We start from the raw sequence: 26,508 nt of genomic DNA on the forward strand, positions 1-26,508 counted from the left end.
GTGGACACTCAGCATTTGCTGGGTGTCACCAAGTGATGGCCTTAGGAAGCGAATGTGATGGAAGCATTATGAGTGGAAGTAGTAAGAAAAGATACACAGACAGTGCTTAGAGATTGAGGGATACAGGTTCGAGTGTCCCTTTATGCAAAATACTTGGGACCAGATGTGCTTCAGATTTTCAAGTATTTTGAATTTTGTATTAGGGATGTTCAACTGTATTTTTTTAATCTGTATTTTTTAAAAAGGATCAAAGAAACCTACTAGGAGGGAATTAAAAAGAAAAAAAACGCAGTGCCTGTGCTTTGGCACAGTAGGTTAAGCCACCGCCTGCAGCGCCAGCATCCCATCTGGGCACCGATTCAAGTTCTGGCTGATCCACTTCCAATCCAGCTCCCTGCTGCTGTGCCTGGGGAGGCAGAAGATGGTCCAAGTGCTTGGGCCCCTGCCACTGATGTGGGAGACCCAGATGGAGTTCTGGGTTCCTGAGTTTCAGCTATTGTGGCCATTTGGGGAGGGAACCAGCAGTGAAAGAAAGCTTGCTCTCTCTCTAACTCTGCCTTTCAAATAAATGTTAAAAAAAAAGCTCAGTAAAAGACTTGAAAAAAATGGGAACACCAGGGGCTGACACTGTGGCATAGTAGGTTAAGCCTGTGCCTGCAGTGCTGGCATCCCTTATGGGTGCCGGTTGAGTCCTGGCTGCTCCACTTCTGATCCAGCGTTCCTGCTGGTGGCCTGGGAAAGCAGTAGAAGATGGCCCAAGTGTTTGGGCCCCTGAACCCATGTCAGGGACCTCGAAGAAGCTCCTGGCTCCGGGCTTTGGATTGAACCAGCTCTGGCCCTTGAGGCCATTGGGGAGTGAACCAGTGAATGGAAGACCTCTCTCTCAGTCTCTCCCTCTCTCTATCTGTAACTCTGCCTTTTGAGTAAGTTTAAAAAAATGAGAACACTGAGAAGTCTTTTTTTTAAGATTTATTTTATTTATTTGAAAGAGTTATGGAGAGAGGTAGAGACAGAGAGAGAGAGGTCTTCCATCCGCTGGTTCACTCCCCAGATGGCCGCAATGGCTGGAGCTGTGCTGATCCAAAGCCAGGAGCTTCTTCTGGGTCTCCCATGCAGGTGCAGGGGCCCAAGGACTTGGGCCATCTTCTACTGCTATCTGGTATAGCAGAGAGCTGGATCAGAAGAGGAGCAGTCGAGACTAGAACCGGTGCGCTTCAGGCCAGAATGTTAACCCGCTGGCGCCACAGCATCAGCCCTAAGAACACTGAGAAGTGTTTGTGGGTTAACATTGGTGGGGTAGCGACGGTGAAGGTGCTGATGGGAGAAGATGTTCTGGACATCTGAAAGCAATGCTGTGGGAAAGATTTTGGGAAAGCTTTTCTGGCATATGACCCCAAGTGAACAAACATATCCATAGACATACTTGACACAAACGGATTTGGAATTTATTAAGAGCAGGGGGCCAGACTCAAGATAATAGCTGGTATTTTGAGTGTCCCTACTCTGTGGCAGGCACTGGGCTAGGTGCCTGTGATATAGTGTCTCCTTGAATTCTCACTGTAGTCTTATGAGGTAGGAGACCTTATAGAAATCATGTATGGATGAAACTTCAAGAGATTGAGCAACTTGCCCAAGATCTCACCAGCAAGTATTAGACCTGGGACTGGAGCCCAGATCTTCTGAGCTTGTGCCTGTGTTCTCAACCACTCTGTTACTATGGTGATGTCACTGCTACTGTTATTAGACTTGTATAAGTAATATTTTCATTGAATAGATAGGAATTCTACCCATACATGGAATAACTTTTAACCCTAAGGGCCTGCATAATTTTTTTTTTACCTTGGCATGAAATGAAACCAACAATTAATAAAATCCGAGTAACAATGAAATTACTGAGTTGTTAATACATGCTGGGTGATGTACTTTACACATGTGAGGGAACTTCCAAAAGTTTGTTGAAAATGTAATCAAAAGATATCTGGTGCAAAATAATTTTGAAATCCATGTGCAGTTTTTTTGTCATAAAAATTTCATGGAAAATGCATATTAGGAAAAACTCTATGAATTTTAAAAATCTTTTGCATCAAAATAAACTTATTTTTTAATTCCATTTTCCCACAAACTTTCTGAAGCACCTGCATAACATCTCATTGAGTTATACTATCAACCTTGGAAAATATTCAGTAAAATGATTAAGGAGGCAAGTTAGAGTGAGACAGCCTGGGTTCAAAGCCCGCTCTTGGGATTACTAACTGGGTGCTCTTGGTCAGACTTTTAATTCATTGAAACCTCAAGATTCCCCCTCTATAAATGGCAATAATAATAATCATAATATCACCTTAATAGCAAAGTGATGAGGCTTAAATTGCTAATTAGAGTAATGTCTAGAACATAGAACATAGTGATTGCTCAATTCTAATATATGTGGAAAATCCAAGACTCAGGGAAGTTAAATAACTAGCCTGAAGTCAGTAGTTCTCAAGTACCAAAGATAGAATTCAGATCTCTGTATGCTGAAACTTGGTTTTGCACTTACGGTTTCAACTGTCTTGTTTTCCTAGAGTTTGGCCTCATGACTCTGTTTTCTGAGTATTATGCAAGGTGCGTTTCTCCCTAATTTGAACTCTCGCATGGATAGTCTATGAACAGGTCGCCTGTTGTGCCTGGTCATGTCAAGGTTAAGGCAATGAATAAATTAGGAAATCTACACAGTTGCAGGTGACCCATTTTTAAAGATCGAATTTAAAAGCTCTCTCTCTTCAAAGGAAACTAGATTAAGTGGAACTGCCCGGTTTTGCTAAAACATGAAGCATCCATTGAAGAAACATTTAGAATATTTTATTTCCATTGGTGGCCTGTTCATAAATGCATTATGTTAAAGAAGGGAGCAGAGCTTTGCGTATCAGTGACTTTGAAGTTAAAAAAGAAAAGATGTACAATAGGCTGTATTATCCATATCCAAAGTGCAGAATAGCATGAAGAAGTACAAATAAGGCATGTCCTGAATTGTTACATTGAAGGGGTTCTCATTGTTAGATCGTGTTAAAGGGTAGCGTAATGAGATCTTTATAGGTTAACTATACGGCCTTAGGCCTTTATTTTCTGTAGTCCTTTAAAAAAATATTTTGGGAAACCAGGGGACACCAGAATCCACGAGTTGTGTAATTGTGTGCATTTAACTAAAAGAAATGTCTGGAATATTCCTCCCCAAGTCTGAGGACCTCATCACAGGATGGCATGAATTTTGTGGGTTTGTCATGTTCTGGGTCCAGTCCCACGAAGCTCAGAACACTAATTTCTCAGTGCCATGCTAGTGGATTCTTCTTTTGATTGTTGACTCAAAAACTTTTGACTATAATGTATAAAGCCAGAAAGCCAATTGATGAACATACAGTGAACTCTGTTTGACAAGGGGATAGATACATGTCACCAGCCAACCCACTCATCTCCCTGTAGGCGAAGGCAACAAATTATAGTCAGCTGGTTGCTTAGCGAGGCTGTAACCAGCAGGGATGAGTGAGTTACATGATTTAAATATTCAGTGGCATCAGGATAAGATACTCAGTTATATCAGTTCTACAGAAAAGTGAGTCCTGCCACCAGCAGCCGATTCCCTACCTGTGCGTGGATGGACATTGCCAGCTGACTGCTCTCTGACCTGAGGCAAGCTCCTGGCCTCACTTTATCCGCCTCCAGTTCCCTACGGATAAAAACCCTGGGAGTAAGTGGCTTGACTCAGTGCTTGGCCAGGAGAAACCCGCATCAGCCCGCTCTGCGGGTTCCTTTCTTCTCAGAGGTGCCGTTGTGTCTCTTTAAAGTGACTTTGCACATCTCTGACTTGAAAAGTTTAGTTCACAGAGAAAAATCTGTTCCCTGACTTCCAAGTTCCTGTCGGTTCCACATAAAGCAACGGTAATGGGGCCTCTGTTTTTTAAGGGTATTCATGTGGCAGATTTAAAAACTGTTTAGGTTCTTTGGGTGTTGATAAAACACGTAGCATCCAGCCAAAAGCCTGTAGAAAGGGGACCTGTCTATGTAAACCATCTATTTTTAACTTCCAAAAGACTACAGCATTCTCTGGTGTTGTGGCTTTTCTTTAAATATTTGTATCGAGATAAAAAGCCTTGCCTCTTCTTGACTTTTTTTTTTTCTCCACAAATATGTTTCGCTTTCCTGTAGAACACTGAGCGAGCATTAGCTCCCTGCTTTTCTTCTGATATTAAAGATTGTGCTTGCTGGGAACAAAGAACAGAGGACAAGCAGGCCTTTATGCTGCCAAGACAATTGGTAATAACTGACACCTGCTTCCAAACCACTGCTGCACGCGCAGCGTTCAGTTCCGCTGCCTTTTGGCTTGGCTTTTTTATTAGCAGACAACTTTTGCGTAAGTGTGTAAATCTTCCGCCTCTTTTCCCGTTTGGCCTCAGAGCATGTCCTGGGAAGCCGTGATCCCCTGTTTAGGGTCAGACGTTTGCTGGGAAAGCATAGCGTCCCTTCTCTTGCAGGCAGAGGAGAGCTATTACCTGTGGTAATGTGGGGCTGGGCTCATAATTTAGTGTTTTATTTTGAACGTTGGCAGCCATGCACTTGTTTTCATTCAAATCAAGGAGTGAGAGTTCCAAAGTAAATCATTTTCATGTTATGAGCCTTGACTTCCCAGCGTTTCCCCTTGACGTTTCTGTGAAATGTGTTATCCTGGATTAGTAGGAAGGCAGGCCCCAATGCCTCAGTATTAAATATCACACAGCTGTATTAACTTTTTATGCGATGAGGCTGAGCTGCGAAACATTATGTGTGGATTTTGGAGAGGATTGTTTCTGACTGGTGAGTTATGGTGACCGGGTTTTTATCTATAGTACTAGAGTTTGGCTGATCGGATTAATGCGTTTTAGGCATATAAACCTGAATTATAAAGAAGAGAAATATGTTCTTATTGCGAGCAGTTCTTTGTAGGTAATGATGTAGCTCTGTGAGTTCTTAAAGCTATTGAAATATACTCCGGATGATTGGGGAAGGCTTATTTTCTTCCATTCCCTGGGATCCTAATATGCATATCTCTAAAAGGAAACAGAATATAATGGCCTTGCCAGGGCTGTCTGTAGTTGATGGGACACCCAGCGCCATCAAATCACGGGCTGCACTAAATGTGATTAGGAGCTGTCACAATACATTTAGCCCTCATCCGTTAGCGAGAGAATCCGGGCCAAAGGTCATTCTCTACAGCAAAGTGGGCATTTAGTGCTTTTATTTGCGCTAATGGTAAATGATAGTTAATGAAAATCATTTATAAACCTTGTCTAAACCAGTGTTTCTCTGCTGAAAACGGCGGCTGGCTGCCTTCTCAAGGACTGTAATTGCAATACGGTTGACGCCATGTGATAGTAATTGGGCTTACAGCTTAATGAACTCCGTGTCCAGTAACTCATTTCCGCAAGGTGGGAACACAGGCCGAGGGGCAGCCCTTCCAGATGGGAGCTCGGGCTCCTGCCTCGTGTGGTCGGCCCTTGTCACCTTGCGCTTTGAATGAGGTATTTTTACCGCCTTGGACATGGTGGCCCTCCTACTTTTGGATTGCGGTTGACAGGGATGCTAATGATGATTAATAACCTCTCCAAGAATACTAGTTGTTTTTAAGGTCATTTAATCTTTATGTAACAGCTTAATTGATAGTTTTATCCTTCTTATACACCTGGCATTCATTTTGAGGGGACGAGATAGTCACAGCAAGTTGATGACAAATAGTGTATTTGGCCTTTCTTCTCTTTTCTCAGATTTCCTTTTCACTTGTTAAAACAAACAAACAAACAAACAAAAAAAACAACCTGTTGTTTACACTTCTTTCCCAGTAGTTGTGGTGAGTTTTCTTCTGGTGAAATGCAAATCTTGCAGCTTCTTGGACTCATTCCATTTCATCCATCAACTGCTGGGAGAGGAGGCTTTAAAGCCATGGGGTTCGGTGAGAGAGCCATCACTGGCTTGAAGCAGTAGTATGGTAATGAACTGTTTTTGAAGATTTTCCACATTCTGTAGAAGATTCAGAATTGGGTAGAGTTTATACGTAACAGCTAACGATAATAAACGTTTACTGAAGTGTGCCATCTGCTAGACCCCGGACTAGGCTGTTGATGTGAATTATCTTTGCTAATCTTTGCAAGAACCCTGTGAGTCCCATAGAGTCTCCCATTTTATGGAGTGGAGAATGGGAAAGCAGGGTTAGGGGTCTTGTTCATGGTCAAGGCGTGAGCCTTCGGGGCCTGCACCGAGCCCATGTGGCTGTGTGTGCAAATTAGAAGGCTCTTGCTCTTGTGGCAGCTTGGCTGGTGGAGCCCAGAATGGATATCGGCCCTTGCTTGCACCCATGGCCAGGTGCCCTTGTGCCTTGCACAGCCTCCACCACCCACGGGCCTGCCCTGCTGGTGTGTGATAGAGCCTGCATTGATACTGCAGTGGCACAGCAGCACTATTCCATGGAAATGGGATGCAGTTTAGTATTTTCTAGTAGCCACATTTAAAAAAAAAAAAAGAAAAATGATACTGGCAAGAATATTTTTAAGAATCCAAGTATACTTCAAAATGTTTGTGGAAGAGTAGAATTTAAAGATCAGTTTATTTTGCTGCAATACATTTTGAAATCCATGCATATGAAGAGTCTTAGAAAATCTCACCAGAAATGCTTTTTGTGAAAAAATTGCATTGTATATTTGTTTTGACCTAATATAGCCCCAAATTACCTTTTCAGTATGTGGTCAGTATTGACATTGAAACATTTTATATGCTCTTTGTTTTCTGTTATCCAATCCCTGGAATCCAACAGGATATTTTACACTTGGAGCACATCTCAGTTTACACAGCCACATTTCATGTGCTCGGCAGGCATGTGTCGCTAGTGGCTTGGACTGTGGGGTTCAGGGCCCCAAGTCTTAACACCTCTCCCTATCCATTTTGAACCTGAAAGAATTAGCTGAATTCAATCAAACCATCCTTAGGAAATCTTTTTGGAGGCAATCTGTAGATCAGAAATTCCAAACATGGCACCTCTGGCTGCTATCAGTGTAATTATGAAAGCTTTGTTTCTGAATACAAAGGGTGTATTGGCACTATTGTTAACACAGTCACGTTTTGTGATACAGAGACTGAGTATCTGTATTAATGGACTGTCACAATCTGTAGATCCTTCATTTGCTGTCTTTTTGCCATTTCCCTTGTCCTTTGCATTTCAGCCACAGGGTGGGCCAGGAACTCAGGAAGTACTAAGACCCAGACCAAAGAACTTTTCAACTTCTCTGCTTCTCTGGGGTGAGAGTGATGCAGCCCAGAAGCTTAAAGACATTTCTGGGTGGCTAGTTCAAGGATATTAAATGATATTTATTTTCTGTTGAGTTAAGCTACCAGAGACACAAAACTACAGGCCAAGCCCAGCTTTTCAACTTACAGTGTGCCTGCTGGTATGATTTAATGAATTAAATTATATTTATAGAATTTATTTTCTTAAATAATGTACTTCATCCTTTTTTGTAATAGGGTATGAATCAGATTGAATGTCATCAGTCTCTGGTCATGTCTCTTTGGAGAATGTTCAAGATTCCTTTGAAATGCTCTGGAAATTGATGACATCACTTGAAAGGGTTTGTGGTGCTTTAATTACTAGATGATTAGTACGAGTGTCATCTGGGAAGCTTGCCATCTGGTGGAGAGAGACACTAGGGTGGTGTGGCCTGGTCTTCTTGCAGTAAGGGAAGTTTTATGTGTTTTGGAAAGCATTTTGGGAAGAGGACAGGCATTGGAATCCTAGGTTTGCTACAGATTTTTTTTTTTTTAAAGATTTATTTATTTGAAAGGCAGAGTGAGAACGAGAGAGGGGGAGATCTTACATTCCCCAGTGGCAGCAACAACAGCCAGGGCTGGACCTGGGTGAAGCCAAGAACTCCATCCTGTTCTCCCAGGTGGCTGGTGGGGGCCCAATGCTTGAGCCATCCACTGCTGCTGTCCCAGGTGCGTTAGCAGAGAGGTGGGTCAGAAGCAGAGCAGCCGGGGCCCGAACTGTGCTCCAACGTGGAATGCTGGAATTACAGGGAACAGTTTAAGCTGTTGTGCTACAGTGTCATACCCATTACAACCAATTTTTGTTCCGATATCAGCCACACAGAATGATTCCTACTAGGATTGTCATGAGGGACTAATTAAAACTCATGTAAAGCTTCCAGCTGTGTCCAGCGAAAAGTGGACAATCCATAAATGCACCCACCATCGTTTCTAATAGAACTTACTTGTGCATCATCCTGAGTTGCTTCTACTTTCTCCCCATAAAAACATAATTATTAACAATTATGGGCCAGCGCCGTGGCTCACTAGGTTAATCCTCTGCTTGTGGCGCTGGCACTCTGGGTTCTGTCCCGGTTGCTCCTCTTCCAGTCCAGCTCTCTGCTGTGGCCTGAGAAGGCAGTAGAGGATGGCCCAAGTGCTTGGGCCCTGCACCCTCATGGGAGACCAGGAGGAAGCTGCTGGCTTCTGGCTTTGGATTGGCGCAGCGCGCCGGCTGTAGCTGCCATTTTGGGGGTGAACCAACGGAAAGAAGACCTTTATCTCTGTCTCTCTCACTGTCTAACTCTGCCTGTCAAAAAAAAAATTATGATTTACTCTAAATAAAAACTATCTTTTATAACTCAGAGTCATGGCCCCATTATATAGCTTTATAATAAGTGAAACAAAACTGTATCAGTCCCAGAAAAAGTGTGATTTGGAAAGTTACCAAAATGAGATAACGGTGACACAAATGGTATAGAATTATACTGAGCAAAGGTAGAACTTCGTGACAGCCAGGAGTGGAAAGATTGCTAAACATCTAAGGACTGCAAAGAAAGTGTTAAAAGCAATTGTGATCTTTCCTTTGCTCTTTCATTTCTTCCTTTTTGCTGTTTTGCCCTTCCTTCTTTCCTTGCTTCCTTCCTTTGAAGGAAATGGGTAAATTTGAAGAGAAGTTTCCACTTGAAATTTGTGTGCGGAGCAGGGAGTCTTGTGACTATAAAATTTTAAATCACAAGTCCAGGTGATTGTAGCTGGGAATATATTTTTGTTCAAGAAATGCTATTACTTTGAGCCATCAAGGTCTGGATAATGGGTTCATAGACAGCCAGTGCTCCAAATCTTAATTTGTACCTGTTGAGCTGTGTTGTCCAGCTCTTTGGTGTGGCTACTAAATACTTTTAAAAAAATAAGTATTTTAGAGTAAAATCCAAAGAAACACAATCACAGGGCTGTGATTTTGTCCTTCTTCAGTTCAGATACTTTGGTGTAAGCGGCACATTCTGGTTCTGTCCAAGGCAAGACATGGAGTTTAGAGAGGGGATACCTGGTAGATACCAGAATGGACAGTACACTGAAGAATGACACTTGGCCATTGACAAGGAACAGGCAACTCTTGGCATCCAACAATAGCATCTGCCTGAATGTGTCCTCATTTATGGCCTTGTGCTTCTTAAGATTAGAAGTTATAATACAGTGTCCAGTGACTGAAGCTTAGATTACATGATGGCCCCTTGCGGTGGGTTGGGGTGTACTTGGGTTTGTGACTCCACGAAGACTGAAGGCTGCATCTGGATGCTGAGCGGCCAAAGCAGTCAATAAATGTCTGTGTAGATATGAGTTTCTCTTAGGACTGACCACGATTAGCAACCGCTTCTGCCTACAGTTAAGTTTCTTTTAACTCTCAATAATCCTGACACTTCAGTTCAACTTGCTTATTTTCAGAGTGTCAGAAGTTCTGTGGCATAGCCATTGCTTTGTCTCTGGTGTCCTGGTATTTCACAACTTTGCCCTTCTTGGAACAGGCCACCATCTCAGCAGCTGTTGAAAATTTCTCAGTGGAATGGTGCTTTTTTTTCCTTCCACTTTTCCTATTCCATGTCTCTTGTATATCAGCAAAGCAAGATGGACCAGAACAAATTATACTGTGGTTTATGTCTACATCTGTGAAAGCAAAACAAAACGCAGCTCATAATGGTCAACATACATGGAATTTCTCGGAAATTATTATATTAGTCTTACTTCTCTTATTTTTGCATTTGAAAACTACTTTTAACATACATGTGCACATACACACAATGACACCATTATAAAACTATGTCATTGAGGTGATTTTTTTTGTTCCTGAAATGAAATCTGACCTTCTTTTGTTTTTTAATTATTATTATTTTTTTTTTTATTATTTGAGAGGTAGAGTTACAGTCTGAGAGAAGGAGAGACAGAGAAAAGTCTTCCATATGCTGGTTCACTCCCCAAATGGCTGCAATGGCTGGAGCTGGGCCGATCTGAAGCCAGGAGCCAGGAGCTTCTTCCAGGTCTTCCACATAGGTTCAAGGGCCCAAGAGCTTGGGCCATCCTCCACTGCTTTCCCAGGCCATAGCAGAGAGCTGGATTGGAAGAGGAGCAACAGGAATATGAACTGGCACCCATATGGGATGCCAGCGCCGCAGGTGGAGGCTTAGCCTACCGAGCCACAGTGCTGGCCCCAATCAGTTTCTTTGTATGTCAATACCTCTGCTTGGTGTCAAACAAGATTGTGTAGTTGATGGATATAGTTGAGAGTCTGGATGGTGTTTCCCACACGTCTCTTTGAGGTGTTACAAAGATAACTTTGACATTTTAATATAGTGTCAATACACATTATAATTCAGAGAGCATTTCATGCATGTAATGTTAGGCCCGTAATAGGAAGTCAATAAATTCATGTTACTGATTGATTGATGCAGCACCAGTAGTGCATAACTACTCATCCTTTGGGACAATGACTAGGACCGAGCTGGTAATAGAAGTTGTGAAACACCACAGTTTTGTTAGTTGCGTTTTTTGATTCTGTTCCTTGGGGGATAGTTACTGTTCATTCAGTCTTGTAGTGGGTGTAGGAGATTCCCAGAGTGAGACGATGAAGAAAACTGTAGAAGACACAGATTCTGTTGCCCTGTCATGACCAAACAGTCATATGCTATTCTGAGGAAGACAGGCTCAACCCTAAACTGCAGTAGAAATTCTTGCATATGTCCCTAGTCTTTGTCAATAATTTGTAGGCTATGGCTCTGGTTTTGTAGCCTCTCATCTATTCTCTTTCCTCATGATTTTTCTTCAAGTAATTCCTGATATTCAGACATGTGAATTCATATCAGTTCAGATATGAGATTCTGATAGATTCAAACTGAGAGAATTGAAACTACTGGTAAAAAGCATATATGGATTATTGGAAATCTAATTTTATGGATTTTATTTTAATTCTCTAACCACAAATGAATCTGGTGGCACTCTTTCAGTTGCAAATCATAGAATAATTCACAGAACCACTCATGAAAACAAAGCTCTATTGACTGACTTAACACAGAAGTTCTGGAGTGAGGCTGAGTAGTACATTTGGCTTCAGGGCAGAGGGTTTAGTATATCTCTTGGTTCTGCACTCTGTATTCTCTCCATTCTTATATGGGGATTTCCTTTCTGCATGTGGCATCAAGACTCTTAGAAGGAGTGAGAGCTTCGTTTCCATTAGTACAAGAAGTCTTAATGGCTATAACTGGGCTGTACATCCATCTCTGGATGACTCACTGTGGCCAAAGTAAATATCAGGTCTTAATTGGCTCAGGTCTGGGTTATGTGCCTCATGTGAGAGCTTGGGGTTATGTTCCCTCTCAAAACATGTGAGCACATTTACATTGGGGTACCATAGATGTTGTACCTATTAATATTATATAAACTAGATAAAGTGGAAGGCTATAGTAAAAACATTATTGTGGCTGCCTTGGAATTGTAGTTGATTTAAACTTTTTTTTTTAAGATTTTGTATTTATTTGAAAGGCAGAGTTGAGAGTAAGAGAGAGAGAGAGAGAGAGAGAGAACACTTTCATTTGTTGGTTCACTCCCCAAATGGCCAGAATCCAGGAGCTTCTTCCCAATCTGCCACATGGGTGCAGGGGCCCAAGGGCTTGGAGCATGGAATGCCCGCACTGCAGGTAGTGGTTTTACCCTCTATGCTGCAGTGCCAGCCCCTAAATATTTCTCTTTATTTGTGATTTCTAAATATTCAATATAAAATTTGTATAATAAGAGGGACTATATTATACTTAAATTATAGGAATTTTTTCATTCTTTAAAAGCATATTGCAAGCATTTTTTATTCCTACTTCTTTCTTTGCATTTTTTCAAAGAAAATATTTTTCCAAAATAAGTTAAATATTGTCTTCTGGTCTATAATTTTTACATTATTTCTACCCATCTATTTGGAATATATTTAAGTGTGTGATATAATGTGAGACTTTAATTCTATTTGTTTTTTTCCAATTTAGTTAATTATCAGGCAATACTGATTTAAAATTTCATTATTTCTGCATTGATTTGGAAAGTTTTCTTGTGCTTTTCTTAAAAAAAATAAAACTCGGCCAAAGTTCTTCTGGGAAAATTCTCTGTTGTTGACCTAATGTTAGCCATCCCCACATGGGTCAAGGAGAGAGAAAGCAAATGTGAAGATTGGGAAAAACAGGAAAAGAAGAACCAATATTCACTGCTTAAAGAGCTGTATGGTTCCTTGGGGGTTGCGCTACCTCCAGACACCAAACGACAGTCAGGTGGCAGCCTTGTTTCCATTTTTCTCCAACTCCTTCTTACAGAGGCAACTGTTAATGTAGGAGAATGTGGTTGGTCAAACGTGGGAAGCCGTTTGCAAGCACTTGGGAGAAACAGAGAAACAGCCCTAGTTCACATCTTGTCCCGCGTGGCAAACTTTGCAGATGCAGAACTCTGAGAAGACACTAATTACTATGAAAGTGATCTGTGTTTGTGCATAAACAGGTTGTTTCCTCGAAATGTGGTTCATATATTTACAGAGGACCTGTTTCAATTTTATCAACAGTTTTATAGTTCAAAGCATCATTCTCATCATTTTGGATCAATTTTTGGTTTGGCCTTAAAGGAAAAATTTGAGTGCAATTAGGAAGTCTTGGGTCCTGGCATTCCCCATGAAAGGGACCCTTGAAAAAGAAAATCACAGTGGAGATTGTGTTGTTGATAAAATCAGGGAGAATTTATAGAGGCATAACGATCTTTCAGTATGTTAAAATCCTACATGGAAACATACCTGGAATCTTTTCAATTTTAGATGCTTCATTGAGTACAGCGGAGATCTTACTTGAGAAGGACTGCATTTAAGAAAAAAAAGGTTGAATATTTTGAACTCATACAAGAATACTGTGGATTTTTGCCAATAAAAGAATGTAGAATTTGTATGTTTATTTCAAAATCCTGCTGTGGCACCCCCATTACCATTCACCCCCATCCTAACTCAATTTTCTGAAATTACTTCTCACAAATATCAACGTTACTCTTTTGAAAACAATCAGTTGCATTCAGTGTCATGCCTCTCTCACTTTGTAGGAGATGAAATTTCCATGAATGGGCTAGAATTTTCTCTCTTGAGACTTGTGGGCTGAATGAGGCCATCTGCACAGATATGCTTAGAGTCTTATTTAGATGTTTTTAGAGTCTGTTTAATTGATAATCAGGACACAGGCCTGTTATCAAATTGCTTTCTCTCGTTAGTGAACTGTGTTTCCCACGCTGAGAAGCAAAATTCTGTATGCCAAATCTCTGAACTCCTAGGAAATTGTATACTTGAAATCAGTTGTCATGTTTAGTTTGAGACTCTGTGATAAAAAAATCTAATATGTGTAAGACGTTGGCTTCCCCTGGGAACTAGAAATAGAGAGGCCATTTTCTGTCTCAGATAGGCATACCAGAATGAGTTCATGATCATACTCCATTTTGACTTTATGGTTACAGACCCAGAGTTGAGCCCACAAATGAGGCCGTGGCAAGTTATTTTATTAATATTCTGCTCTTCTTTGCTCCTAAGCCCACTGTGTTGCCATGATCACAGCTTCCATGTTGATTTTCTCCTTACACCCCTGCTTTGTCTGTGGGAACACTTGAAACACTTTGCATTCTGCTAATTCTTATTTATTTATTTGCTCAGGGTGCTGTGTGCTTCTGAAACAAGGTCACTGTATCATAATTAAATGAAGATTATTTGTGTCTTCTAAATACTTAGCAACAACAAAAACTCAAACTAATGCCAAAGGGCATTATTATTTGGTTCAAAAATTGTTTAATGCATGCATATCTCTACTCCTCAACAGGAATGTTAAATTCTTTGTTCCCTGGGAGCCAGAATTGTCATTATTTCAGTAATCCAGTGCAGTGCTCAGGCTCTGTAAATGTTTGTTGATGTATTCAGACAAATGACTAGAAACCCAGCTGAGAGATGGGAGCAGAGCCAATTGAGGAAGGGGCGTTTACCTGAGTTAGGAAGGAGGATGAGATTCCTTGGATGGGAAAATACCTTTCATTCTTAGGATGTGTCATGGTGTGTTTAAAGCTCGGTTGTACTCTGACTTTTTAATTTTTAAAAAATTTGAGAGTATGAGAGAGAGTGAGAGCTGGAGAGAGACAGATGGCACTCCCATCTGATGGTTCATTCCCAAAATGCCTACAATGACCCCAGGCTGTAGTCAAAGCCAGTAGCCAGGAACACAATCCAGGTCTCCACTGTGGGTAATAAGAACCTAACTGAACCATCAACACTGCCTCCCAGAGTCTTCATTAGCAGGAAGCTGGAGGCAGGAACTGGAGCCAGGCATTGAACCTGGGTACTCAGAGGTGGATTGCATCTTAGCCACTAGGCCCCTGTATATTTAGAAAGTGACTTGGGGAGGGGTAGGTTCATCTGATTGAGTGGTTGATGGGAAGGATTTCTGCAGACTCACAGCTGTGAAGAAGGCATTGTCATCAGAGGCCCAGAAGAGCCAGGGTAGAGTAACTTCTCTTTGAAGAAATCCGCAGAGGCAGTGTGCCCACAGAAGGAAGCTTGCCCTGGAATGCAGGTCTGAGCTCAGCAGCGACAATCTTCTTTCCAAGCAAGGACTAATTAGTGAGCCTTACAGCCCTGTTATAAATAACATTCCTGTTAATATGGCATTTCGACTATTTATTTTCCTGTAAACAAGCTGAGGCATGATAAGAAGAAATTGTACAAAAATGACTATGGCACATTTACTTTCGTTAAACTAAATTAGTACAAATCTTCTTCATTGTTGAAATAATTATATATCTTTTCTAGAATACTTTAAATGTTTATATATGTACTTGAGTATGATATTAATTTGCTTGACGGGGCTGAAAAATTCATTAATAGCTAGTATGAAAGTTCTTTTTAAGCAAGGAGACCATTTTTGTTTAGGGAAATATGTAGGGAAAGGGGGCCCTCGGAGGGAAGATGTTATATGTATTAAACAGATAGTTACATATATGTTCCATACCCAGTGAATAAGAATGTTTGTAGGAAAGGTGATGAGAGAGAGGAGATGAGAGAGAGGAATAGGTAGAAAGAGTGAATGAGACAGAGAACATGGCAGGCGAATGGCATCCACAGAGGGAGGTAGCTAGACAGAAATTCCCAGTGTCAGGTTGGCTGAAGCGTGCTTTAGTTCATACAGAGACCAGCAAGCTAGGTGGCAAGCCCATGTAGAGCCAGGACAATGTTTTGTAGAAGATGTTATACTCTAGACCAGCATCCAGAGAATGGTGCTGTTTCTTCCATAGCCAGGATTGAAGTCTTGGAAGCATAGAGTGGTAATGCCTGTTATCACCCCTAGTGATCCACTGGCAAATGTTTGCTTTCTGCTCCTGAGCCTTTCTGCTCTGCTCTCCTGGAGGTTTTAGTTCCAGAGGGAGGAATGCTTCCACCAGGAGAGACAGTAGTGATTCCATTGAACTGCATGTTCAGGCTGCTGCTTGTGCACCTACGTCATCAGGCAGAGCTGCAGTTGCCTGAGGTGACAGATCCTGACTGCCAGGGGGCAGTGCATTACTGCTCCACATTGCTGTGAGGAAGACTAGGTGTGAGTAGAGGAAATTGCTTGGAGCATCTTTTAGTACTACCGTTTCTTGTGATCATGGTTAATGGGAAACCCAACTACCCAATCCAAGAAAGATTGCTGATGGCTCAGACCCATTTTAAGAATGAAGCTCTAGGTCATTCACCAGATCAAGAACCATGACTGGCTGAGGTGTTTGCTGAAGTTAAAGGGAATACAGAATGGGGAGTGGGACCAGCATTCTGGCATAGCAGGTAAAACCGCCACATGGGATGCTGACATCCCATATGGATGCTGGTTTGTGTCCTGACTGCTCCACTTCTGATCCAGCTTCCTGCTAATGGCCTGGGAAAGGCAGCAGAAAATGGCCCAAGTGTTTGGGCCCCTGACACCCTTGTGGGAGATTCAGATGAAGGTCCTGATTCCTGGCTTCTGCCTTGCCCAGTGCTGGCCATCACAGTCATATGGGGAGTGAATCTCTATATGGAGGATATCTCTTGATATCTTGATATGGAAGATGACCTTGAGGCAAAAATCCCCTAGGAATTTGAAAAGAGTCTCTGGAGGATACTGATCTTCTCAGAGGCAAGAGAAAAGGAACTGGAACCAATTTTACCTCATTCAGAAAGGTAAAGAGGGTGGACACATGGGTGGGTGAATGTGAAGAGAGTCATGTGTGCTACAAGCTGCACGGCATTGCTTGGCTAATTTAGAGTTTTATTATTCAAGTTTTCTTCTCAGCAGGACAACAGGACAACTCTGGCTATTGTTATCATAAGATAAGTAAGGAACTTTAGGGCAATCTGGAGGAGGCTACTAAAGACTCACTGGTCCAGTGTACTCTCTGTGGACTGGCTCAGGTAGTTAGGGCCCACCTCACGTGAACATGCAGACCTCTTGGGATCCAAACAGTAGATGAACCTGATCCTCTCTGTGTTCCGAGGAGACCATTTTCTTTGGGTATCATATGTGTTACCCACAACTGCCACAACACACACACACACACACACACACACACACACATACACACAGTGAAAGCAAGAGAGAGAGAGAGAATCTTTCATTTCTTTGCCCTCACTTACGACTTTCTCCTTTGGTTAATTTCTTCAGAAACACTTCTGTGACTCTTCAGACGAGTCTAAGGATGGAGTGCAATGTCAGTGAGTTGAATTAATTAATTAGGATCACTGAAGAATAGGGCAATGGTTAATTCCTTTTTGTCCTATTGAGATTTTATATATATATACATACATATAAAAATTTAAAACAATGGTTTCAGTAGTTTCACAATCTGATAGTAGCTTATCACCGAAAGTCACCAAAAGTCACTAAGCTTAATTAAAAGGTTCATGTGAGGAACATTTCATAAGTACCCATGTGGAATTTTAATCATGTCTTGACTGTTCTGTATGGAAACCATTTTACTCAAACTTGTACTATTGAAAAGTTCTTTGACACTTACCTGGTTCTAAGGAGGGTTAATTTTTCACAAAAGAAATGTAAACAAATACTTGGTGTTTCATGATCTTTTGAACTTGCATTCTCCATTTGTTTCACATGTGTTACTTCTACAATATATTCTGATTGTGTCCCATGTGTATCTCACATTCTTTTGGGAGGCACCATAGACACTGAATAAACAATTGCTGAATTGTATTCAACCCTGAAAGTGTTGTGATGGTGTGGGAATGCGTAATCTCTTAGGCTAGCTCTCAGTTTATCTGTTGTGTTGAATCTTTTTTTTTATATGATTTTATTTATTTATTTGAGACGTAGAGTTACAGACAGTGAGAGAGACAGAGAGAAAGATCTCCCGTTCATTGGTTCACTCCCCAAATTGCTGCAATGGCTGGAGCTGCGCCCATCCGAAGCCAGGAGCCAGGTGCTTCTTCTCGGTCTCCCATGTGGGTGCAGGGACCCAAGTACTTGGGCAATCTTCTACTGCTTTCCCAGGCCACAGCAGAGAATTGGATTGGAAGTGGAGCAGCTGGGACTCGAACTGGCGCCCATATGGGATGCTGGCGCTGCAGGCGGAGAATTAACCTACTGCGCCACGGCGCCAGCCCCTGTTGTGTTGAACCTTGATGATAACTGCTTTGAGTCTGAGAATGGTGTCATTCCCTTGTCAACTTTGAACTACATGGATCTTTTGGGCAGAAATTTTAATGGATTTATTGTTTAGTGCAGAAATGGATTGAAAAGTGTAGAAATGGGAGCCTGATTCCTGGGGTTCATGTGCTGGTTTGCATCTCACTTATTAACCTTGGAATGTTACCTAGTACACTGTGCCTCAGTTTCCAAGATCCTACAAGCGGCTGGCGCTATAGCTCACTAGGCTAATCCTCCGCCTGCGGCACCAGCACCCCAGGTTCTAGTCCCAGTTGGGGTGCCTGATTCTGTCCCGGTTGCTCCTCTTCCAGTCTAGCTCTCTGCTGTGGCCCGGGAAGGCAGTGAAGGATGGCCCAAGTGCTTGGGCCCTGCACCCGCATGGGAGACCAGGAGGAAGCACCTGGCTCCTGGGTTCGGATCGGTGTAGCGCGCCGGCCGTAGCGGCCATTTTGGGGGGTGAACCAATGGAAGGAAGACCTTTCTCTCTGTCTCTCTCTCTCTCTCACTGTCTAACTCTGCCTGTCAAAAAAAAAAAAAAAAAAATCCTGCAAGCATCGGCATTCTCAGTAGCAGGGCTGCTTTTGTACTGACAACAGAAAGAACTAAAATTATTCAGGAACTCCCTTCCTACATCCTTCATTCTTTGTCTAGCTACAGCCCAAGTGGGCGTGTTTATCCATTTGATGAGAAGGTGAATCAGTAGTCAAGCATACAGAGTTCCTCATCCTTAGTCCCAGAGCTATGGTCAGCTTAAGGATAAGGAAAATATGCTTTTTCTCCGTTTGTATCATTTCTTCCTGGAATCAGACTTTGGATGAAGAGCCCTGGGGCCCTGATGGGCCATATAGTAAGATGCCTGCACCCAACCCTGTATGTCGCTGGAGCACCCCAGAACCACAGCACTGTTTGGTTGTACAGCAGAAGCTGAAATTCCATGTGATAATGCTCAGAAATGCTTTTAAGGAATAGAGTTTAGCTTCAAGCACTCCGGATAGTTAATCACATAAAGGAATAATCAACAGAAACCTCATATAATGAGTCATTCAACAAATTTTTATTGAGCCCTTAGCATGCTCCAGGCCCTCTGTAGTGTACTGGGGATAAAGCAAGCTCGGTGCTTTCCTGTATCTGTGATTGGGTGTGGGAAGTTAGTGTTGCTGGGTGTTTCCCATGTGCTCCTTGAGATCTACCGCCAGCCATTCTCAGTCTTCATCTGTGACTGTGGAGGTCTAGCTGCTGAGAAGACCCTATGGCTCATGAAGTCTGAAATGTTTACTATCTGGCCCTTTACAGAAAAAAAATTGCTGACCCCTACCCTTTGACACATTCCTGGCCCTCTGCTTCTTGATGGGCATGGCACATGGGGAGCTGCTGCTGGAGGTCAAAGGGCAAGGGTGAATGGACTTTAGGACGTTCATTCTCTGGTTCATCTCTATGGGGTGTGTCTGGAGTGGTTGAATCAATTTCCAGAGGTCATAGGCCCCGGCAGGTGGTTCTCCCAGTCCAACACCCTTCCCTTCCCTCTTGGAAGCCAGCCTCTCTTCTGTCCCTTACCTGAGACCTCACGGTGCTGAAATTTTGAAGTGTGTATGAGTTACAGAAAGGGGCCTGTAGGTCAGAGATCGATGAGGGATGTGAGTGTGAAGATGGAGACCAGCAAGGGCCGACCTAGGGGTTGTTAGGGATTAACCCTTGCTCCAATTTCATCGTCACTCCCAACTTCTGATTATAATTTTGCTTCCCAGGTAGATCTCTTTAGTGACAAAAATGTGTGATGACCCTACTGATTCAAATAGTTGTGTGTAACCGTTACTTTTCTTTGTAAATTAGATACGCGTTAAGGGCTTCCTTATGGGAATATTTATTTATAAAGATGATATAGTCTGACTTAGGAAAAATGACCCTGGCTTTTGCTTGTTGTCAAGTGTGGTTGAACAGATCCCTGTAGCAACAGGTACTGGGTATTGCAGTGTCGGGCACCTCCCTAGGCAGAAGGCTGTGGCTGAGCCCTACTATTCTTTTCTGTTGTGTTATCTCGCATGGCAACTTTGCAGGAGGTACTGCACCTGGGTCTGATAATGGGGACAGGAAAAGTTGGTTAGCTTGGACAGTGAGGCTGGCAGTTAGGTTTCATGAAACCCCTGGTCCATGCGACTTGGTTTACCATGGAGAAGACGTTGCATTTCCTTCCTTTATGTCTCTAGTAGGTAATGTCTCCTGTTCTGTATTTATAACTCCTTCTAAAGCTTTACAAGGCCTGTCTGCATATAGTAAAGTATAAAAGCCAGTTGTGGGATAGATTTTTATATCTGATTTCTGTGAGAGCAAAACAATAAAAAAATTCTGCATTTGTATAAGCAGTTTATGATTGTGTTTTGATTGTACTAAATGGCTTTGATTTGTGTGTCCTACTTCTCTGAATTGTTTCTTTGGGTTTCTTGTTCAGGGTGCTGTGATTATCTTTTGCATTTTATTTTCATTGTTTCAGCTCCACTGAGTTTAGGCCACACCTGTTGAAGGCTGGAATGCATTTCCTCTGCCTTTACCTCTCCCACTAACCCTCCTCTCCTCCCTTCCAGAATCCCTGCTGAATGGGCTGTTGTAGAATGGGACCCTTGCTGGCATCTTGTTACCATTCCCAACAGCCTGCAAGAGGGAAGTGTTCTTCAGCTGCGGTCACATGGTGGGGTGGGCAGAATATTTTGCCGCTTCCCTTCCTGCCCCTCTTCCATGCAGCTTTGAGCATCTGCAGACAAGAGACTTTGCTGCTGCTTGATGTCAGCCAGGGAGTGATCCTTCTCAGATATCTTCAGCTGTTTCATGAGACTTTTCAAACACCTGCTTTTGTCCACTTAGAATTCTGGTTTTCCTCTTAACTTTTGTGCCTCACTTAATTTTGCCTGTGTCCTGTGATGTATGTTGTTAAATTCTTTTGGTAGGGGATATGTGTAGTTTAACAGAGACACATCATTGTGACCCATTCATTTATTTAGCAAATATTAGATGTCATCTATGTAGCAGGCCCTTGCTAGTGATTGGGAAGAGCACATAATTCTATGGGAAAGTTGGGCACTGCAGCCAGTTATTGTAATTCAATATGGTTTGGATAACAGGAAGATCGGGGTTAGGAGAGGGGCCGTGAAGGGGTAGGTCGATTACAGATTTCAGAGCCACATGGCGGGGAATCAAATCCCAGCTTCCTCATTAGTTATCTCTGTGTTCCTGGGCAGGTTACTTAGACTCTCTGTACCTGATTTTCCTCATGAGGAAAAGCAGGTTCTCTAAGGGTGAGGTGAGGTCTGATGGTGCAACAGTCTGAAGAGTGCCTGGCATACAGCAGGCAGCCAGACAACATTCGTGTGTCATGCTTGATATCACCTCATCATCCTGACAAGGTTCAACTCTGAAACGGGAGACAGAGCTTAATATGAAACAGTTGCCACTTGGAATTTGGAAAATTTCTTAGAGCAGTTAATATAGAAGCCAATTTATGGTTCCTGAGATTACTAAAAATATAGTATTGAGCCCCTAAAGATACTTTGAAAATGTTTCCCTCCTTGCATTCATGAATTCGACTCAGACCTTCTATATCTGGTTTGGTATGTGGCAAGAAGAAGTGGATCTTTTCTGTTTACTAATAGAGCCAGTTGCACTGATTCTGGGGATCATTTTTCATCATGTAATCCTGGTTTTCAGTGCGTACCTCTTTTTAAATTAACTGCCTTCCCTGTGGGCTTTCTAAGGAAATAGGTGACTGCAAAAACGATATATTGGTTTTAATTCCCATTTTTCAGTAGTGTACCTTCTAAGCGACAGGTGCACAGGGGAGCCTTGAGAAATTCCTTTAAAGCAGGAAGTATAGAAAGCATAAGATTTCAGAGGCCAAACCCTCAGCCACCAATAATCCTAGTCTTCCAAATGTTGAAGTCATTACACCTGCAAACTCCTGCTGACATATCCCTTTTCCAGGCATCCTGAGGGATTATGTCGGAGATGCCTTTGAATCCTCATTAACTCACACATATTAGCCACTCAGTCATTGTTCATTGAATAAACCGATGAATAGATGATTTCAATGTCTGAGGCTGTCGTAAGATACATGCAGCAACTTTTCTGTAGTTTATTTGTGGAGAAGAAATTGTAGTATTTTATTCTGCAATAGGTCTGTGGGATCCAGTTGTGCAGTTTCTGTACTGCATAGAAACATCCTGACAGGAAGGTTGGCTCTGAAATTCAGCCCATGTTCTGCTCACCATCCGTGCGTCCCTGCGGTGGGATCTATTTAATGAGGGTAAGGGGTGCCTTTTCTCACCTGGACACAAGCAGTTCGGGCCAATGGCAAGCCAGCTGTCCATGGGACTGCCTTCCTTGCAGACAGGCCCCTGTACTAACTCTTCTACTCAGAGAAGACACCTTTATCTAATATGCATCCAGGTGCCACGTACCCTACTAGTGACCACGGCAGGAAATTCAGGAGTCCAATGCTACTTTCTATGACTGCCAAAAGGAGACGGGGAGTAGGAAGTGTAAATAATGTCCTGTTTGCCTCAAATGTTGATCCATCATAGTGTGGAAGCCAGCTTTCTCTTCTAACACCCCGCTCTGTGATCACCTCTGGACTCCAGAGCACTTTCTGTGATTTTTAGATGGTTTTATGATCACATGGAAAGCTCAAACAGTTCTTTTCTACCAGTAAAAGCATCTCCTATGAATGGAAAGTCTTTAGCAACATTGCTATGCAGGTGAGCTTGAGGGAATGTAAAAGAAAAAGCCCCACATTATCCCTGGTTGCCCTCTCAGCCAAGCTTTTCAATTCTTGCTCCCATTGACTCTGCTGGGAGAACTGCTAAAGATTAGAAAAATGAATGGTTGATGTTCTCTCTCTGTGCATGTCCTGTTTGGTCCTGCTAATGACCAGTGAAGGGGCTGGAGAGCAGGGGCCATAAATCAGCCAAGTCCTCATTGAGCTCCTACTGGGATGGGAAGAGCACTAGGATCTGAGAGAATGGGGCCCAGTGTTTTGGGGGTCCCAGTCCAGCCTATAGGCCATTGATTTCATGTACCTAACACTGCTTGCCTTTTGGCTGGTTTCAGTTGCATCCTTTTATTTCCACAAATGACTGATGGATGATAGCAAACAAGGGGGAATTTGAGTGAAAGGAGGAGGGTGTTGTATAATAGAGAGTGTTTTTGGAATGAGGATAGAGAGGTGAGTACCAGCTCCTTCTAAAGGGAGCAGTGTCTAATCCTGTCTCTCATGGTGTTTCCAGGTATCCCAATAATTTCAAAGAAAACTGGAAAATCTACCTTCTTATGTGAAAATTAATGAGTTGTGTTGGGTCAAAATTTTTAAAACAATATGGACAAGTAAAACACTGCTAAAAGACCTTATCTAACCTCTGTAGAGGGAGGAGACCTAGCATGTCAGCCAGAGCCCTCCAGGGAATTAGAACCGATAGGAGACAGATATGGTATCACCCTCCTGTCTGTGACGGATACATCCTTAGACTTCCAGTGTTTGCCTGAAATCACCAGTAGTACCAGACCCTATGTTTCCATACTTACGTGCCTATGATAAGATTTTTTATTTTTTATTTTTTTAAACTTTTATTTAATGAATATAAATTTCCAAAGTACGACTTATGGATTACAATGGCTTCCCCCCCATACCGTCCTTCCAACCCACAACCCTCCCCTTTCCCACTCCCTCTCCCCTTCCATTCACATCAAGATTCATTTTCGATTATCTTAATATACAGAAGATCAGCTTAGTATACATCAAGTATGGATTTCAACAGTTTGCTCCCACACAGAAACATAAAGTGAAAAATAATAGATGATTTTTTTTTAAATGATGATGAAATCAGAGCAGACCTATTGTCATGTTTAATCCCAGTGAGAGTCAAGTTGGGAATTGATAATTTCTTTTTTTTTTTTTTTTTTTTACAGAGGATCAGTTTAGTATGCATTAAGTAAGGATTTCAACAGTTTGCACCCCCATAGAAACACAAAGTGAAATATATTGTTTGAGTACTCGTTATAGCATTAAATCTCAATGTACAGCACATTAAGGATAGAGATCCTACACGAGGAGTAAGTGCACAGTGACTCCTGTTGTTGACTTTACCAATTGACACTCCTGTCTATGGCATCAGTAATCTCCCCATGCTCCAGTCATGAGTTTCCAAGGCTATGGAAGCCCTCTGAGTTCTCCCACTCTTATCTTGTTTAGACAAGGTCATAGTCAAAGTGGAGGTTCTCTCCTCCCTTCAGAGAAAGGTACCTCCTTCTTTGAAGACCTGTTCTTTCCACTGGGATCTCACTCGCAGAGATCTTTTGCCAGAGTGTCTTGGCTTTCCATGCCTGAAATACTCTCATGGGCTTTTCAGCCAGCTCCGAATGCCTTTAGGGCTGATTCTGAGGCCAGAGTGTTATTTAGGACATCCGCCATTCTATGAGTCTGCTGAGTATCTCACTTCCCATGTTGGATCACTCTCCCCTTTATTTACTCCATTGGTTAGCGTTAGCAGGTACTAGACTTGTCTATGTGCTCCCTTTGACTCCCAGTCCCTCCACCATGACCAACTGTGAACTGAAACTGATCACCTGGAACAGTGAGATGGCATTGGCACATGCCACCTCGATGGGATTGAATTGGAGTCCCCTGGTATGCTTCCAACTCCACCACTTGGGGCAAGTCAGCTTGAGCATGTCCCAAATTATACATCTCTTCCCTCTCCCATTCCCACTCCCATGTTCAACAGGGATCACATTTCAGTTAATTTTCAACACTTAAGAATAACTGTGCATCAATTACAGAACTAAACCAGTCATATTAAGTAGAACAGATAAAAAAACTACTAAGAGGGATAATGTATTAAGTTGTTCATTAACAGTCAGGGCTATGCTGATCAAGCCACCGTTTCCCATAGTGTCCACCTCACTCCAACAGGTTTCCCTCTTGGTGTTCAGTCAGTCGTCACCGATCAGGGAGAACATATGGAATTTGTCCCTTTGGGACTGGCTTACTTCACTCAGCATGATGTGTTCCAGATTCCTCCATTTTGTTGCAAATGACTGGATCTCGTTGTTTCTTACTGGGGTATAGTATTCTAAAGAATACATATCCCATAATTTCTTTATCCAGTCTATCGTTGATGGGCATTTAGGTTGGTTCCAGGTCTTGGCTATTGTGAATTGTGCTGCAATAAACATTAGGGTGCAGACCTCTTTTTTGTTTGCCTATGATAAGATTTAATTTGGAAATTAGCACAGTAAGGGATTAGCAACAATAACTAATATAAAGTAGAACAACTATAACTGTAATAAGTGATGTAAATATGATCTCTTCTTCTCTCTCAAAGTATATTATGCACTATACTTACCCTTCTTTTGTGTCAACATGAAATGATACTTAAAGAAGTCATGTCATGTCTACCTTTTAGCATATCCAAATTGCTAGTGTCAAATTCATGCACTTTAGGGTCAATATTAAGCAGAAGGAGGGTTATCTAATCCTAAGTATTGTCATTCTGAGACATGCAACCCAATAACTGAGATGGCTACTGACTAATGAATGGGTGGGTACTGTATACAGTGTGGATATGCTGGACAAAGGGGTGATTCATCTCCTGAGCAGGATGGAGTGGGATGGTGTGAGATTTCATTCCATTACTCAGAATGGCATGGAATTTAAAACTTACAAATTGGTTGTTTCTGGGATTTTCCATTTAATATTTTGGGACCATGGTTGACTATGGATAACAAACCATGAATGAGAGGGACTACTGGATCTAGATTGTGTATTTGTATTTATATAAAATCTATAATTTATAAATACACAAAATGTATGAGTATAAATACATATGAACTTGAAAAGCTTTTGTGTTTCTACGTGTATGTGTGAAAGAGGTTTATTTTGAGAAAATGGCTCATGAGGCTTGGGTCTTTTTGGTAAGTCCATAGGGCAGGCCAGCAGGCTGGACACCCAGGCTGAAGTTGATAGAAGGGGCTTCAAGTAGAATTTCTTCTTTTCCAGTAAGCCTTGGTTTTTGCTTGTATGGCTTTCAGCTGATTGAGTGAGGCGTTACCCACGTAATTGAGGATAATTTCCTTTATAGTCAACTGATTGTCGATGTTAACCACGTCTACAAAATTCCTTCACAGGGAAAGCTAGATCAGTATTTGATTAAATAAGTGGGTGCTGTAATCTCACTGATCTGACACGTGGACCAGCCATCACACGCAAGGCTGGGGAGGATGGGGATGCTTTCTGTGCTGTGTCCTGCAGAACCCTTAGCACAGGGCCCCACACACTCCATAAATTTTGCAGTGGAATGCAATAAATTAATTCTAACCTCAGCCAGAGGAGAAATTGTCTTGTAGTGAATAAAATTTAAAGCTTCAAGGCTGTGTTAGTCAGGCATCTCCAGAGAAACAGAACCAAGAGGAGATATATGAGAAGAGAGAAGACAAGGAAAGGGAGAGGTGCTTT

General features: G+C 42.1%; 1 protein-coding gene and 1 non-coding gene across 15 annotated transcripts in view; both read left to right on the forward strand.

Annotated features, from left to right (window-relative positions):
• Positions 1 to 26,508, forward strand: part of RBMS3 (RNA binding motif single stranded interacting protein 3) — a 1,620,164-nt gene that overhangs the window by 41,341 nt on the left and 1,552,315 nt on the right. The gene's annotated exons all lie outside the window — the stretch shown is intronic.
• LOC108177938 (uncharacterized) overlaps positions 3,775 to 26,508 on the forward strand; it is a 148,200-nt gene continuing 125,466 nt past the window's right edge. For 3 of the 6 annotated variants that reach the window (XR_016232888.1, XR_016232883.1, XR_016232884.1), the window contains exon 1: positions 3,775 to 3,912. This is a non-coding gene — a transcript (uncharacterized LOC108177938). The other 3 variants (XR_016232886.1, XR_016232885.1, XR_016232887.1) reach the window with 3 other exon arrangements.

This window comes from Oryctolagus cuniculus, chromosome 4 (genome assembly GCF_051225735.1).
Source record: "Oryctolagus cuniculus isolate XC-2025 breed Fujian yellow rabbit chromosome 4, ASM5122573v1, whole genome shotgun sequence".
Lineage (NCBI taxonomy): Eukaryota > Metazoa > Chordata > Mammalia > Lagomorpha > Leporidae > Oryctolagus > Oryctolagus cuniculus.